This window comes from Ornithorhynchus anatinus, chromosome 2 (genome assembly GCF_004115215.2).
Source record: "Ornithorhynchus anatinus isolate Pmale09 chromosome 2, mOrnAna1.pri.v4, whole genome shotgun sequence".
Classification (NCBI taxonomy): domain Eukaryota; kingdom Metazoa; phylum Chordata; class Mammalia; order Monotremata; family Ornithorhynchidae; genus Ornithorhynchus; species Ornithorhynchus anatinus.
The window spans coordinates 147,020,808-147,033,772 of NC_041729.1; the positions used below are offsets into that span (position 1 = coordinate 147,020,808).

The 12,965-nt window shown below is 45.9% G+C and overlaps 1 long non-coding RNA gene across 1 annotated transcript; it reads left to right on the forward strand.

The window, feature by feature from the left end:
- Window positions 1-209: 209 nt before the first annotated feature.
- On the forward strand, window positions 210-12,663 carry LOC114809167. The gene is made up of 2 exons (XR_003756929.1): window positions 210-398; window positions 11,846-12,663. It is a non-coding gene; the product is annotated as an uncharacterized LOC114809167 (long non-coding RNA).
- Window positions 12,664-12,965: the final 302 nt, after the last annotated feature.

Consider the following 12,965-nt stretch of genomic DNA (forward strand, 5'->3'; position numbering starts at 1 on the left):
AATCCTGCAATTACTAACCTGTGGTGAGCACAAACAAGCTCCCTTGTTTGTGATCCCATGAACAACGAGGGATAGACTTTGCCAAGGCACTGATGGGCTCTACCTGAGGCAGGTGATTGACTGCTGGCTGGGGAGGGTGGAGCATGAAGGGGAACGTGACTTTCTCTCCCTGTTCTACCCAGTAACAGGCCTGGACCAATCAATGACTGCCACGTGATGCCACAGCTGCCAGGCCTAAGGCAGATAAAAGGAGGTTGCTTTGACACATCCAGGCTCTTGCAGGAAGCACAGAGGGAAATACCTGTCACAGAAGCAACAGGAGAGCAGCATGTCGAAGCAGAAAGAAGAAACATTGGCAGAATGGGCTCCTTTGACCACAGACTGGTACTGGACCTTTGGTGAGTGAGTGTATGTATGTGTCACCCCCTTACACACTGGTAAAACTACATAAAAAACTTTCCACAGTAACCCTGGTGATCAGAGGTGTGGTTTGAACTCTACTGTGCGTCACTGAGGCTCCCCCAGCCAAGAAAGGTCCTGGTTGGTACGAACCAGGGGGTTCGTGACATCTCCTTCCCTTCAAAGCCTCAGTGGAGGCACATCTAATAAAGTTGGTATTTGTTAAGCGCTTACTATGTGCCGAGCACTGTTCTAAGCGCTGGGGTAGACATAGGGGAATCAGGTTGTCCCACGTGGGGCTCACAGTCTTGATCCCCATTTTACAGATGAGGGAACTGAGGCACAGAGAAGTTAAGTGACTTGCCCCCAGTCACACAGCCGACAAGTGGCAGAGCTGGGATTCGAACTCGTGAGCCCTGACTCCAAAGCCCGTGCTCTTTCCACTGAGCCACGCTGCTTCTCCTCCAAGAAGCCTTCCCTGACTAATCCCCTTTTTTCTTCTCCTCCCACTCCTTTCTGCATCTCCCCGAATTGCTCCATTCATCCCCCCTCCCAGCTCCACAGCACTTAGGTACATATTATATTTATATTAATGCTCGTCTTTCCCCCCGCCCCCCAGACTGTGAGCTCATTGTGGGCAGGGAATGTATCTCCCAAAGGCTTAGTAGAGTGCTCTGCACACAGTAAGCACTCAATAAATATGATTGAATACAGAGTTCTGCACAGAGTAAGTGTTTAATAAATATGATGGATTAATAGACACTACTTCCTTTATATATACCTCCATTGCTCAGGTTTCATTTCAGTGTGTTAAGTCATGAAACGTTGACAGAATTAGGTGGGGAGTAGATATTTGTGTAGTTTTTCCCCAATGATGTGCAGAATCAATTATTTCCTTTTCACTGTACGGTATTTAGGAATATAGAATCAAACAGTGTTTCCTAGTGGAAAGGCCATGGGCGTGGTTGTCAGGAGACTGAGTTCTAATTTGAGCTGCACCATTCGCCTGCTGTGTGATCTTGGGCAAGATACTTAACTTCTCTGTGCCTCGGTATCATCATCTCTAAAATGGGGATTAAAATATAGTCTCCTCTCCTTTAGAATGTGAGCCCCACATGGAACAGGTTCTATGTCCAACCTGATTAATTTCTATCTACTCCAGTGCCCAGTACTTTGCTTAGTAAGTAGTGCTTGACAAGAATAATAATAGTAATAATAATAATATATCCTTCTGTTATCAGGAAATATGCTTGAGTGTTTTCATTGGTGGTGATGGCATGTGCTGAACCATCCCCACACTTCCATAGTTCTCTTTTATAACCATCAGCTTTACTTAGAGATGGGTCCATGGCAACCTGTAAATGAAGAATCACTTATATCCGTCCTTCAAACCAGCAACAAATTCTGCTGGGCCCCCATCCGGTTTGTACATTGTAGTTGAGTGAGGTAGGTAAGCTACAAACAGCAAATGTGACAGCTCAAACAACAGGCAGTCTTTGTGTATGCCCCAAAACTCGTTTTATGGCAATATAATAATCTTTTCTCAATTATTCTATGTTGAATACTATCATCTTTTGACACGCGGATGTGTCTCTTTATAAATGCAATTTGTTCATGTGTTCCAATGAATGCTTAGTGGAAATAACCACAGAATTAATTTCCGCTAACATCTGCCTGCACGGCCGGCAAAAAAAATCCTTTCCTAAACCAAATAAAATCGTGTTTAACTCCTGAAATAAGACTGACCTCAGAGGGTTAGAGAATGAGGCCATGTTGTTGCCATGTTGTGGTTGGGATAGACTTCTCAAACATCAATCAGTTATAATAATAATAATGTCTTTTAAGTGCATGAAACACTGGGGTAGATACAAGATAATTGGGTTGGACACAGTCCCTGTCCCACATTAGACTCTCAGTCTTCATCCCCATTTTTCAGATGAGAGAATTGAGGCACAGAGAAGTTAAGTGACTCTCCCAAGTTTACACAGCAGACAAGTGGTGGAGCCAGGATTAATGATTATGATGGTATTTGTTAAGCACTTATTATGTGCCAAACACGGTTCTAAGTGCCGGGGTAATTACAAGGTAATCAGGTTGTCCCACATGAGGCTCACGGTCTTAATCCCCATTTTATAGATGAAGGAACTGAGGCCCAGAGAAGTTAAGTGACTTGCCCAAAGTCAAACACAGCTGACAAGGGGCAGAGGCTGGATTAAAACCCACAGCTTCTGACTCCCAAGCCTGTGCTATTTCCACTAAGCCACTCTGCTTCATCCTCCGACTCGCAGCTCTGTGCTCTCTCCATTAGGCCATGCTGCTTCTCTTGTGCTTACTGTGTGCTGGATTAAGTACTTTGGGGAGTGGAATAGAGTAAATAAACACAATCCCTGCCCTAGTAGACCTTAAACTGGGCTCCAGCGAGTCCTTCTCAGAGACGGCCACCGTAGGGCTTCTGTCCAAGATGGCCCCATGTGGGCCTTCTCAAATTTGGCAGGACCCCCTGCCCTTCCCCCAAATTACCACTAAATGGCTTCCCTCAAAGATGGCCACGACAGGGCTTCTGTCAACGACTGTCCCGTGTTGGCCGTCTCGAAGATGGCAGGACCACTGCCCTTCCCCCAAATTGCCACTAAATGGCTTCCCTCAAAGATGGCCACCACAGGGCTTCTGTCAACGATGGCTGGCAGTGTTGCATTTGCAGGGACCAAACTGGGGTTTTGCAGCTGAGCTCTCTGGCAGGGTCTCAGAGCAACGCAGAGTGGCAGAGAAACACCCGCCCTGCCACAAAATGGACCATATGCCTCTGTGTGCATGATAAGACCGACCTATCGATATCAGCAAGTTGCGCTGGGCGTCCATAGGCCACGACATGATGGCATTATGCAGAAAGTTGGGAGCAGCCATTTTATCCTCACAGCTGCTCCTTTTCCAATGCACTTTCACAGGGCAATACCCATTTCCTTTCTCCTACTTCAGTGCTCTTCTCTTTAAAGATTCATTTCAACAGTCTTCCTTATGTTTCCCAGAAAGTCAGGTAGTTGAAAAAAGACGCTTCGGTGGGCCCGGAAAGTGTGTGGTACTACTAGAATTATTCAGCTTTTCCTTCGTGAGAGAATGATGGGCTGTAAAACAGTCATAACTCACCTCACAGTTCACCTTCACCTATAATTTTTCTGCCAGTTTTAAAGCATTCCTTCGAGCTTTTTTGTATTATAGTATTGGGTTTTTGATCTATTCTTCTATTTGAACTGAGGATTGCTCTGAGAATTGTTTAATTTCTACTTCCATTTCTATATCCCTGCATTTTATGAGCCATGCCTCTTTTACCTGTTCCTGTTGTTTGCTAGTCAAAATTTCCATTCCTTTCCCTCTGGTTCTGTAGCTCATTCTGTTGTTCCTTCTGTAATTTCCCTTAGGGGGATCCTGGGAAATCTGCTTATATGATAAGAAGAATGATTTAAAAGGAAAAAAAACCCCACCTTGCAGATGTCCCTAAATAAAGTTTGCTTGGTATTTTTTCCTAACATTTGCTACTGCAGGGTTTGAGAAGACTGCTTTATTCCCCATCTATAATTCATTTTATTCACTCAGTGGTATTTTTGAGCGCTTCCCATGTGCAAAGCACTCTACTAAGCACACTCCCCACCACGAGGTTACAGCGTCTGTCTCCCTCTCTAGATTGCAACTTCATTGGGCACAAAGATAGATAATATCTATTGACTCTATTGAATGTGAAGCACCATGGCATAGTGGATAGAGCTTGGGCCTGGGAGTCAGAGGGTCATGGGTTCTAATCCCAGCTCTACTGCTTGTCTGCTCTGTGACCTTAGGCAAGTCACTTCACTTCTCTGAGCCTCAGCTACCTCATCTGTAAAATGGGGATTGAGACTGTGAGCTTCACATGGGACAGGGACCGTGTTCAACCTCATTCACCCCAGTGCTAAGAACAATGCCTGGCATTTAGTAAGCTCTTAACAAATACCACAGTTTTTATTATTATTACTCCTTAATGTGACCCCTGCACTCCTCCACAATCCTTCTCTTCTCTCTGGTTTGGCTTAAACGTCAAAGAGAGGCACCCTTGGCTTCCTCCTCCCTCTCCTAAGCATGGGGACCAGTGGACCTGGTCGTCGAAACCACAGTTTTTAAATTGCAGATCTTTTCCCCCCTTAATTGATAGCATACCATTTTGAAATAAGATTTTGGACTCGGTAGGGAACAGATCTCCTCTCAGGGTAGCACCTGGCGAGTCTCCAGTCCTCTACCAGTCTCGGCAATGGGAGGGAGAATCAAGCAGTGGCCTGTCCATTCCATTCCTAGCTTGGCCAGTGGCTAGCCAGTGGCAGGCCATCTGCTAACGAGTCAAAACTCCCCCGTGCTGGGCAGCAGCGGCACGGGAGAGAGTCGAGGGTGGAGACTCGAGTTGACTGCGCGAAAGGAGTCAGTGGTCAACCACTTCCAGAATTTTACCAAGAAAACTATGGATCCACTACCAGAACAATTGCAGATGGAGAGCGGGGCGTTCTCGGAGAGATGGATCTGTGGGGTCGCTATGGGTCGGAAATATAAGACAAGACAAGGAAACAGGACAAGGGTCAGATTACGTCGGATGGCCGGAGGGTCATTCTCAGTGAAGAGACCACTCCACCCCAGTGCTTGGTACAATGCCTGACGCAGACTGAGCACTTAACAAACACCATAAAAAAAAAAAGAAACCCAGGATTCAATAATATAAGAAAGCTGTAATTATTTCCTAACTCTAATTTCCCCTCTTGACAGGTACCTCTGTGGGCCAAGTTTCTCCTGCTTGAAAAAGAACAGAATACTGACAGGGTTTTAAATTGCCCTGCCAATGATTTCAAACCTTTAATTAGCTCCCTCCTGCCTTCCCTCCGATGTCTCCACTGCCTTCCTTTTTTCTCAGTCGTATTTATTGAGCGCTTACTGTGTGAAGAGCATTGTACTAAGTGCTTGGGAGAGTACACAGACACATGCTTTGCCCACAGTGGGGAGGCAGACATTAATAAAAATAATTACGCATATCAACATGTCAGATACCGTGACTTTTGCTTCAGTCGTTTCCTCCCAAACACTTGGTGTCTGTTCTCCACATACTGGAGACTCGATAGATATGATTGATTTATCAATTAATTGATTGGCAAGCATTGTCTATCATCACAAAGCATATGTCTTGCAAGTCACCCCTAGATTTTGACGTGACTGTGGCTACTATAAGTATGGATAAAGCACAATTTCAGATGCTTTATTTTTATTCTTAATCACTTTAAAAAATATAGTCATTGATGTATTTGACTGCTGATTATTCTTTAGTGTAAAAAGCCCGTACATGCACATGAAAGTCTTTGTTAAAGGTTAACAACTCTAGTAGAAATCTAGATTGAAATTACTTAAAAAAATGTTTTAATCTAAACTCTTTTTTAGTTGTTTAACCTTTAAGAAAGACTTTCATGTTCATTTTCAGGCTTTTTACAATAACAGTGATAATTTGAGAATGGATTGTAGATTTTTAATGCAAAGTAGCAGATTTTTCATATAAATGCCACTGTAAAATTTGAATTAAAAAATCTACTACCCATTCCCAAATTATCATCAATATTACTATCATTATTATTGTTAGTCACACCTTGAAATACTTTTTGCATTAGAAACTAATGCAAAGGATAAGAATGCTCACTGTGTTCAATGACTTACATCATGAAGAGAATTTTTTGAGGCTGAAGTCTTTTTTTTTTAATTCAACATTCCTTCCCATAAAAGGTATTTTTTTATTTATAATCCAAAATCCCAGTCATGACTTCGCAGGAGGAATTCTCCTCCACACAATAGACAGAGAGAAAATTGCCAGTCCGCTTTGTTAACCGCACAATGCCATTCAGAGAACAAACTAGTTTCCCAGTTCCTCTTAAAGAAAGTCTGCTCAGAAACATAGCTGGGCCTTAGTCGAGGTTTTTCTGGCAAGTTGGCAAAGCGAAGGAACGTGACCTAGTGGTTTAGAGCTCGGAGCCTGCGAGTCAGGAGGACCTGGGTTCTAATCCCAGCTCTGCCACTTGTCTGTGTGACCTTGATCAAGTCACTTAAATTTCCACTTAGTCTCAGTGCGATTTTTCATTTAGTCTGTTTCCACATTTGCGAAATGGGCATGCAGTTCCCGTTCTCTCCCTTACTTAGACGTGAGCTCCATGTAGGACCTGTTTATTTCGTATTTTCCCTAGAGCATGACACATAGTAAACATTTTACAAAAACACAATTATTATTGTTAGTGGATAGAGCACGAGCCTGGGAGTCATGAGCTCGGCCACATGTCTGCTGTGTGACCTTGGGCAAGTCACTTCACTTCTCTGGGCCTCAGGTACCTCATCTGTACAAAAATGGGAATTGAGAGTGTGAGCCCAGTGTGGGGACCTGATTAACTTGAATCGACCCCCAGCGCTTAGAACAGTGCTTGGCACATAGTAAGCATTTAAGAAGACCACAATTATTAATTATTACTTTTTTTTACCATTTTTAAATATGAACCTTTACTAAGACTTCCATCTCTTTGCTAATAGTGGGAGGGTCTACTTTTATAGTAAAGTTGGGCAGTTTCTATCTGTGTTTCTGAGGATTGTCCAAATTCTTGCTCATTGTTGTGTAAAAGAGGGTGCAGGAATGCGTCGAACTGGTGTCCAAACCCCTGTTTTCACCGCCTGGCTCCCTTGAGGGTCTGACATCAGAATAAAGTGACATCGGCAGAGCCGGCTTAATGCGGGACTCGGAGGGTTTAAGACCAAGGATCTGAGCTGACTCCCCCAAATAATTCCCCCTTTCAACCTTAAAAAGCCTTAATGAAGGCACATCTCCTCCTCCTCCTCCTCCTCCTGACTACCTTCTTTCCTCCTCTCCCACTCCCTTCTGTGTCGCTCTGACTTGCTCCCTTTTTTCTTCCCCCGTCCCAGTCCCACAGAACTTAGTTCCATAGGTCATTTATTTATTTATATTAATGTCTGACTCCCTCTTCTAGGCTGTAAGCTTGTGAATGTGTCTACTTGGGAATGTCTACTTATTGTTCATTCATTCAATAGTATTGAGCGCTTACTATGTGCAAAGCACATAAACTTATAAGCACATAAGCACTTGGAATGTACAATTCGGCAACAGATAGAGACAGTCCCTGCCCACTGACTGGCTTACAGTCTAATCGGGGGAGACAGACAAAAACAATAGCAATAAATAGAATCAAGGGGATGGACATCTCATTAACAAAATAAATAGGGTAATAAAAATATATACAAATGAACAGGTGAGCACAGTGCTGAGGGGAGGGGAAGGGAGAGGGGGAGGAGCAGAGGGAAAGGAGGGGAAAAGGGGGGGGTCAGAGAGGGAGCAGAGGGAAAAGGGGAAGCTCAGTGTGGGAAGGCCTCTTGGAGGAGGTGAGCTCTCGGTAGGGCTTTGAAGAGGGGAGGAGAATGAATTTGGCGGAGGTGAGGAGGGAGGGTGTTTCAGGACGGGAGGACGTGGCCCAAGGGTCGACGGCGGGACAGGCGAGAACGGGGGACGGCGAGGAGGTGGGCGGCAGAGGAGCGGAGCGTGCGGGGCGGGCGGTGGAAAGAGAGAAGGGAGGAGAGGTAGGAAGGGGCGAGGTGATGGAGAGCCTCGAAGCCTAGAGTGAGAAGTTTTTTTTTCGGGCAGAGATTGATAGGCAACCACTGGAGGTTTTTAAGAAGGGGAGTGACAAGCCCAGAGCATATCTGCAGGAAGATGAGCCAGGCAGCGGAGTGAAGAATAGACTGGAGCAGGGAGAGACGGGAGGAAGGGAGATCGGAGAGAAGGCTGACACAGTAATCCAGCCGGGATATTATGAGAGCCCGTAGCGGTAAGATAGCCGTTTGGGTGGAGAGGAAAGGGCGGATCTTGGCGATGTAAAAGTGAGACCGGCAGGCCTCGGTGATGGATGTGGGGTGAACGAGAGAGATGAGTCCAGGATGATATGGAGGTTGCGGGCCTGAGAGATGGGAAGGATGGTCGTACCATCCACAGTGACAGGGAAGTCAGGAAGCAGACAGGACTTGGGAGGGAAGATTTTACTGCTATTGTTCTTGTCTGTCCGTCTCCCCGATTAAGACTGTAAGCCCGTCAAAGGGCAGGGACTGTCTCTCTCTGTTTCCGATTTGTACATTCCAAGCGCTTAGAACAGTGCTCTGCACATAGTAAGCGCTCAATAAATACTATTGAATGAATGAATGAATCAGGATGAGTAGCTCAGTTTTGGCCAGGCTGAGTTTTAGGTGGTGGGCAGACATCCAGGTAGAGACGAGATGTCTCGGAGGCAGGAGGAGATGCGAACCTGAAGGGACGGGGAGAGGACAGGGATGGAGATGTAGATTTGAGTGTCATCTGCATATAGAGACGATAGTTGAAGCCTTGAGAGCGAATGAGTTGGATTGTACTCTCCCCAGCTCTTAGTACAGTGCTCGGCACATAGTAAGGAGGACTCAGTGTGGGAAGGCCTCCTGGAGGAGGTGAGCTCTCAGAAGGGCTTTGAAGAGGGGAAGAGAGTTAGTTTGGCGGAGGTGAGGAGGGAGGGCGTTCCGGGACAGCGGGAGGACGTGGGCCAGGGCTCGACGGTGAGAACAAGGGACCGTGAGGAGGTGAGCGACAGAGGAGCGGAGTGTGTGGGGTGGGATGGAGAAGGAGAGAAGGGAGGTGAGGTAGGATGGGGCAAGGCGATGGAGAGCTCTGAAGCCAATAGTGAGGAGTTTTAGCTGGAATCGACGGTTGACAGGCAACCACTGGAGATTTTTGAGGGGAGTGACGTGCCCAGAGTGTTTCTGCAGAAAGTGAAGCAGAGAGAAGTCTAGACTGAAGTGGGGAGAGCCAGGAGAATGGGAGATCAGAAAGGAGGCTGATGCAGTAGGCCAGTTGGACTATTACGAGAGATTGTACCAGCAAGAAAAAGGAAAGGGCGCATCTGGCGATGTTGTGAACGTGAGACCGGCAGCCCCTCAGCTCATGCGTCCCTCTCTGTAATTTACTTAATATTAACATCTGTCTCCCCCTCTAGACTTTAAGCTCATTGTGGGCAGGGAAGCAGCGTGGCTCAGTGGAAAGAGCACGGGCTTTGGAGTCAGAGGTCATGAGTTTGAATCCCGGCTCGGCCACTTGTCAGCTGTGTGACTTTGGGCAAGTCACTTCACTTCTCGGTGCCTCAGTTACCTCATCTGTAAAATGAGGATGAAGACCGTGAGCCCGACGTGGGACAACCTGATTCCCCTGTGTCTACCCCAGCGCTTAGAACAGTGCTTGGCACATAGTAAGCGCTTAACAAATACCAACATTATAGAGAAACAGCGTGGCTCAGTGGAAAGAGCCCGGGCTTGGGAGTCAGAGGTCATGAGTTCGAATCCCAGCTCTGCCACTTGTCAGCTGTGTGACTGTGGGCAAATCGCTTCACTTCGCTGTGCCTCAGTTACCTCATCTGTAAAATGGGGATTAAGACTGTGAGCCTCACGTGGGACAACCTGATTACCCTGTATCTACCCCAGCGCTTAGAACAGTGCTCTGGACATAGTAAGCGCTTAACAAATACTAACATCATCATATTACTGAACTCTCCCAAGTGGCTTAGTGGAGAGAGCACAGATTGGGAGTCAGAAGAACCTGGGTTCTAATCTGGCTCTGCCACATGCCTGCTGTGACCTTGGGCAAGTCACTTCACTTTTCTGGCCTTCAGTGACATCATTTATAAAATGGGGATTAAAAGTGTGAGCCTCACGTGGGACAGGAACTGCGTCCAACCTGATTAACTTGTATCTACCCCAGCTGTTAGAACAGTGGTTGGCATATAGTAAGCGCTTAGCAAGTACCATAATTATTAATTATTATAAATACATTTGACAGACTGATTCTTCGCCAACGCTTTCACTCCCCAACCTCCAACCCCACAGCCAATTTTATTCTAAATTGGAATAAAATTTAGAATATTTTAAATTTTTAAATTGGCCTCCAGAACAATGAGGCACTGTGAGAAATTTGGAGATGGCGTCAGAAGGAGAGCGCTGTCAGAAATACCATTTGGGCACTCCCTGGGTTCTATTTCCTCCTTCCTCCTTCCTCCTTTGTTCTTCTTCCCTCCCTTCCTTCCTCCTTCGTACCTTCAAATCAGTCAATCATATTTATCGAGTGCTTACTGTGTGCAGAGCACTGTACTAAGCGCTTGGGAGAGTACAGTACAACAGATTTGGAAGATACGTTCCCTGCCCACAGTGAGTTTATAATCTAGAGGAAAAGTCTCCTGAAGGTCTTTCAGCCCACACGACTGAGGTTGCCCCACATCTCCTTACTTCTCGGCCTTCACTTGGACCGGTCGTGCTTTAAAAACACCATTAATCATTCAATTAATTATGGTATTTGTTAAGCACTTACTATGTGCCAGGTGCTGTGCTATGCACTGGGGTAGATACTAGCAAATCGCTCTGGACACAGTCCCTGTCCCATCTGGGGCTCACAGTCTCAATCCCTCTTTTACAGGTAAGGTAACTGAGGCAGAGAAAAGTGAAGTGACTTTTGCAAGATCACACAGCAGATAAGTGGCGGAGCTGGGATTCGAATCCATGACCGACTGACTCCCCGGCACATGCCCTGTCCATTATGCCATGCTACTTCCCACTGACCCCTCTGGACTGCAAGCTCATTGTGGGCAGGGAACATGTCCACCAACTCTGTTATAGTGTACTCCCCAAAGCGCACTGTAAGCCCTTAATAAATATTTTCTTTGGATTAATTGATCAAGGGTCACATGAACGGGACACCCCCCCCCCCCCCCCTCCCCCCGGGGCCCCAATTTCTCTTAAGGCTGTCCTGGACCTCAGGGGAAAGGCTTGTAACCACACGGCCCAACGTGTCTCCCCAGCCCGGGCTAATCTCTTTCTGCTGTGTGACCTTGGGAAAGTCACTTAATTTCCCTGTGCCTCAGTTTCCTCGTCTGTAAGATGGGAATACAGTACCTGTTCCCCCTCCCTCTGCATATGTGAGAAAGGGACAGTGTCTGATCCGATTATGTTTTCCTTAACTTGGTACCTAGTAAGTCGTTCATGTCATCAATAACTGCATCTTAAGTCAAAAGAAGGCAGAATCAATTTTCTCACAGGAACAGTGTTATGTTCTGAGAAGTACAGCCTTATGTCAGAAGGAGAAACCCAAGCAGAGAACAGGCTGGCCAGCCGGGAGCTGAGAACTCTGTCCAGGTTTTGCAGGTTTGTTTTCCAGCAGACCCGGGAGCCAAAATTGTAGATTCCGGCCTCAGCTCTGCTGTGTGACCTTGGGCAAGCCATTTAACCTCTCTGAGCCTCAATTGCCTCATCTGCCAAATGGGGGAAATGCTTGCTTCTCACGTGGATGTTGTGCGATGAATGAGATCACCAATTTGAGATTGCTTTGGAAAAACAGGTTCAACAAATTCAAGGTGATATCATTTCTACCGCGAATCTGTCGTGACACACGGTTCCAGAGAACCTGCAAAAACAACCCTGCCTAAATTTTCGGAATTCTGCCTCAGCAGCCCGTCAACATCTGAAGGGGAGCAGGTGTGAGCGGCACGAAGCAGGAAAATTTGTGCAGATGGCACGGCGGTCAAGCGAGGAAACTCTCTATTCCCCTCTGATTTGACGCTTGTGGATAGTGTGAAAATACCAGTCGGGATTAAGTGTGGCCTGCTAATGTTCTTTATTGACTCAGGAAAAATGCACCAAATGAACGGCTGGCCGTACCACCCAGAGATATGCAACATCTGTGAATGTTCCATCAAATTAGGGCTTCCTTGTAGCAATACGGACAAATTCAAGCCAAGTGGAGGAGCTCGGGAGCCAAAAATAGATGAAACGACTGAGCCCTTTCTCTGTGTTGTGCCAGAGGCGTACTGTACTGTTTTTCTTAGAGAATGTTTGCATTTGTAAAGGCAAATGGCAGACTTTCCCAGGCAGGTGCAGAATTGTTATATTAAGTTGTCGATATGAAAATTAGACACTCACGATTCATTATTCCAATATTTACAAAGTCGCCATATTTCACACAGCCTGAATTGATGTAAAGCCTGTCAATATTTTTGTTTGGCGACATCTTTGATGTATGAACACAAAAGACATTTTGCCAGAGCTAATGATTCAAAACTCTCACTAAGACCAACAGCCGAAAAATTTTCCTTCTACATCTTCTATCTCCACCTTCTTAACGGCTTATTGAAGATGGCTTTCCATTTTGTGTTTTAATTTTTATTTTCTTTAATCAATAATTTAATTTAATTTAAATTTAGCTCTGTGTATATTCCACACACTCATGGATCACCTGTTCTAGGTTACTTTATCTGTAGGCTCAATTTCAGTATAAACAGTGTGGTCTAGTGGCTAGAGCCCGGGCCTGGGCTTGGGTTCTATTCCCAGATCTGTCTTCCACTTGACTGCTGGGTGATCTTGATCAGGTCACTGCACTTCTCCGTGCCTCAGTTTCCTCATCTGTAAAATGGGGATTGAGACTGTGAGCCACACGCAGGAGGTAATCAGGTCCCTCGTAA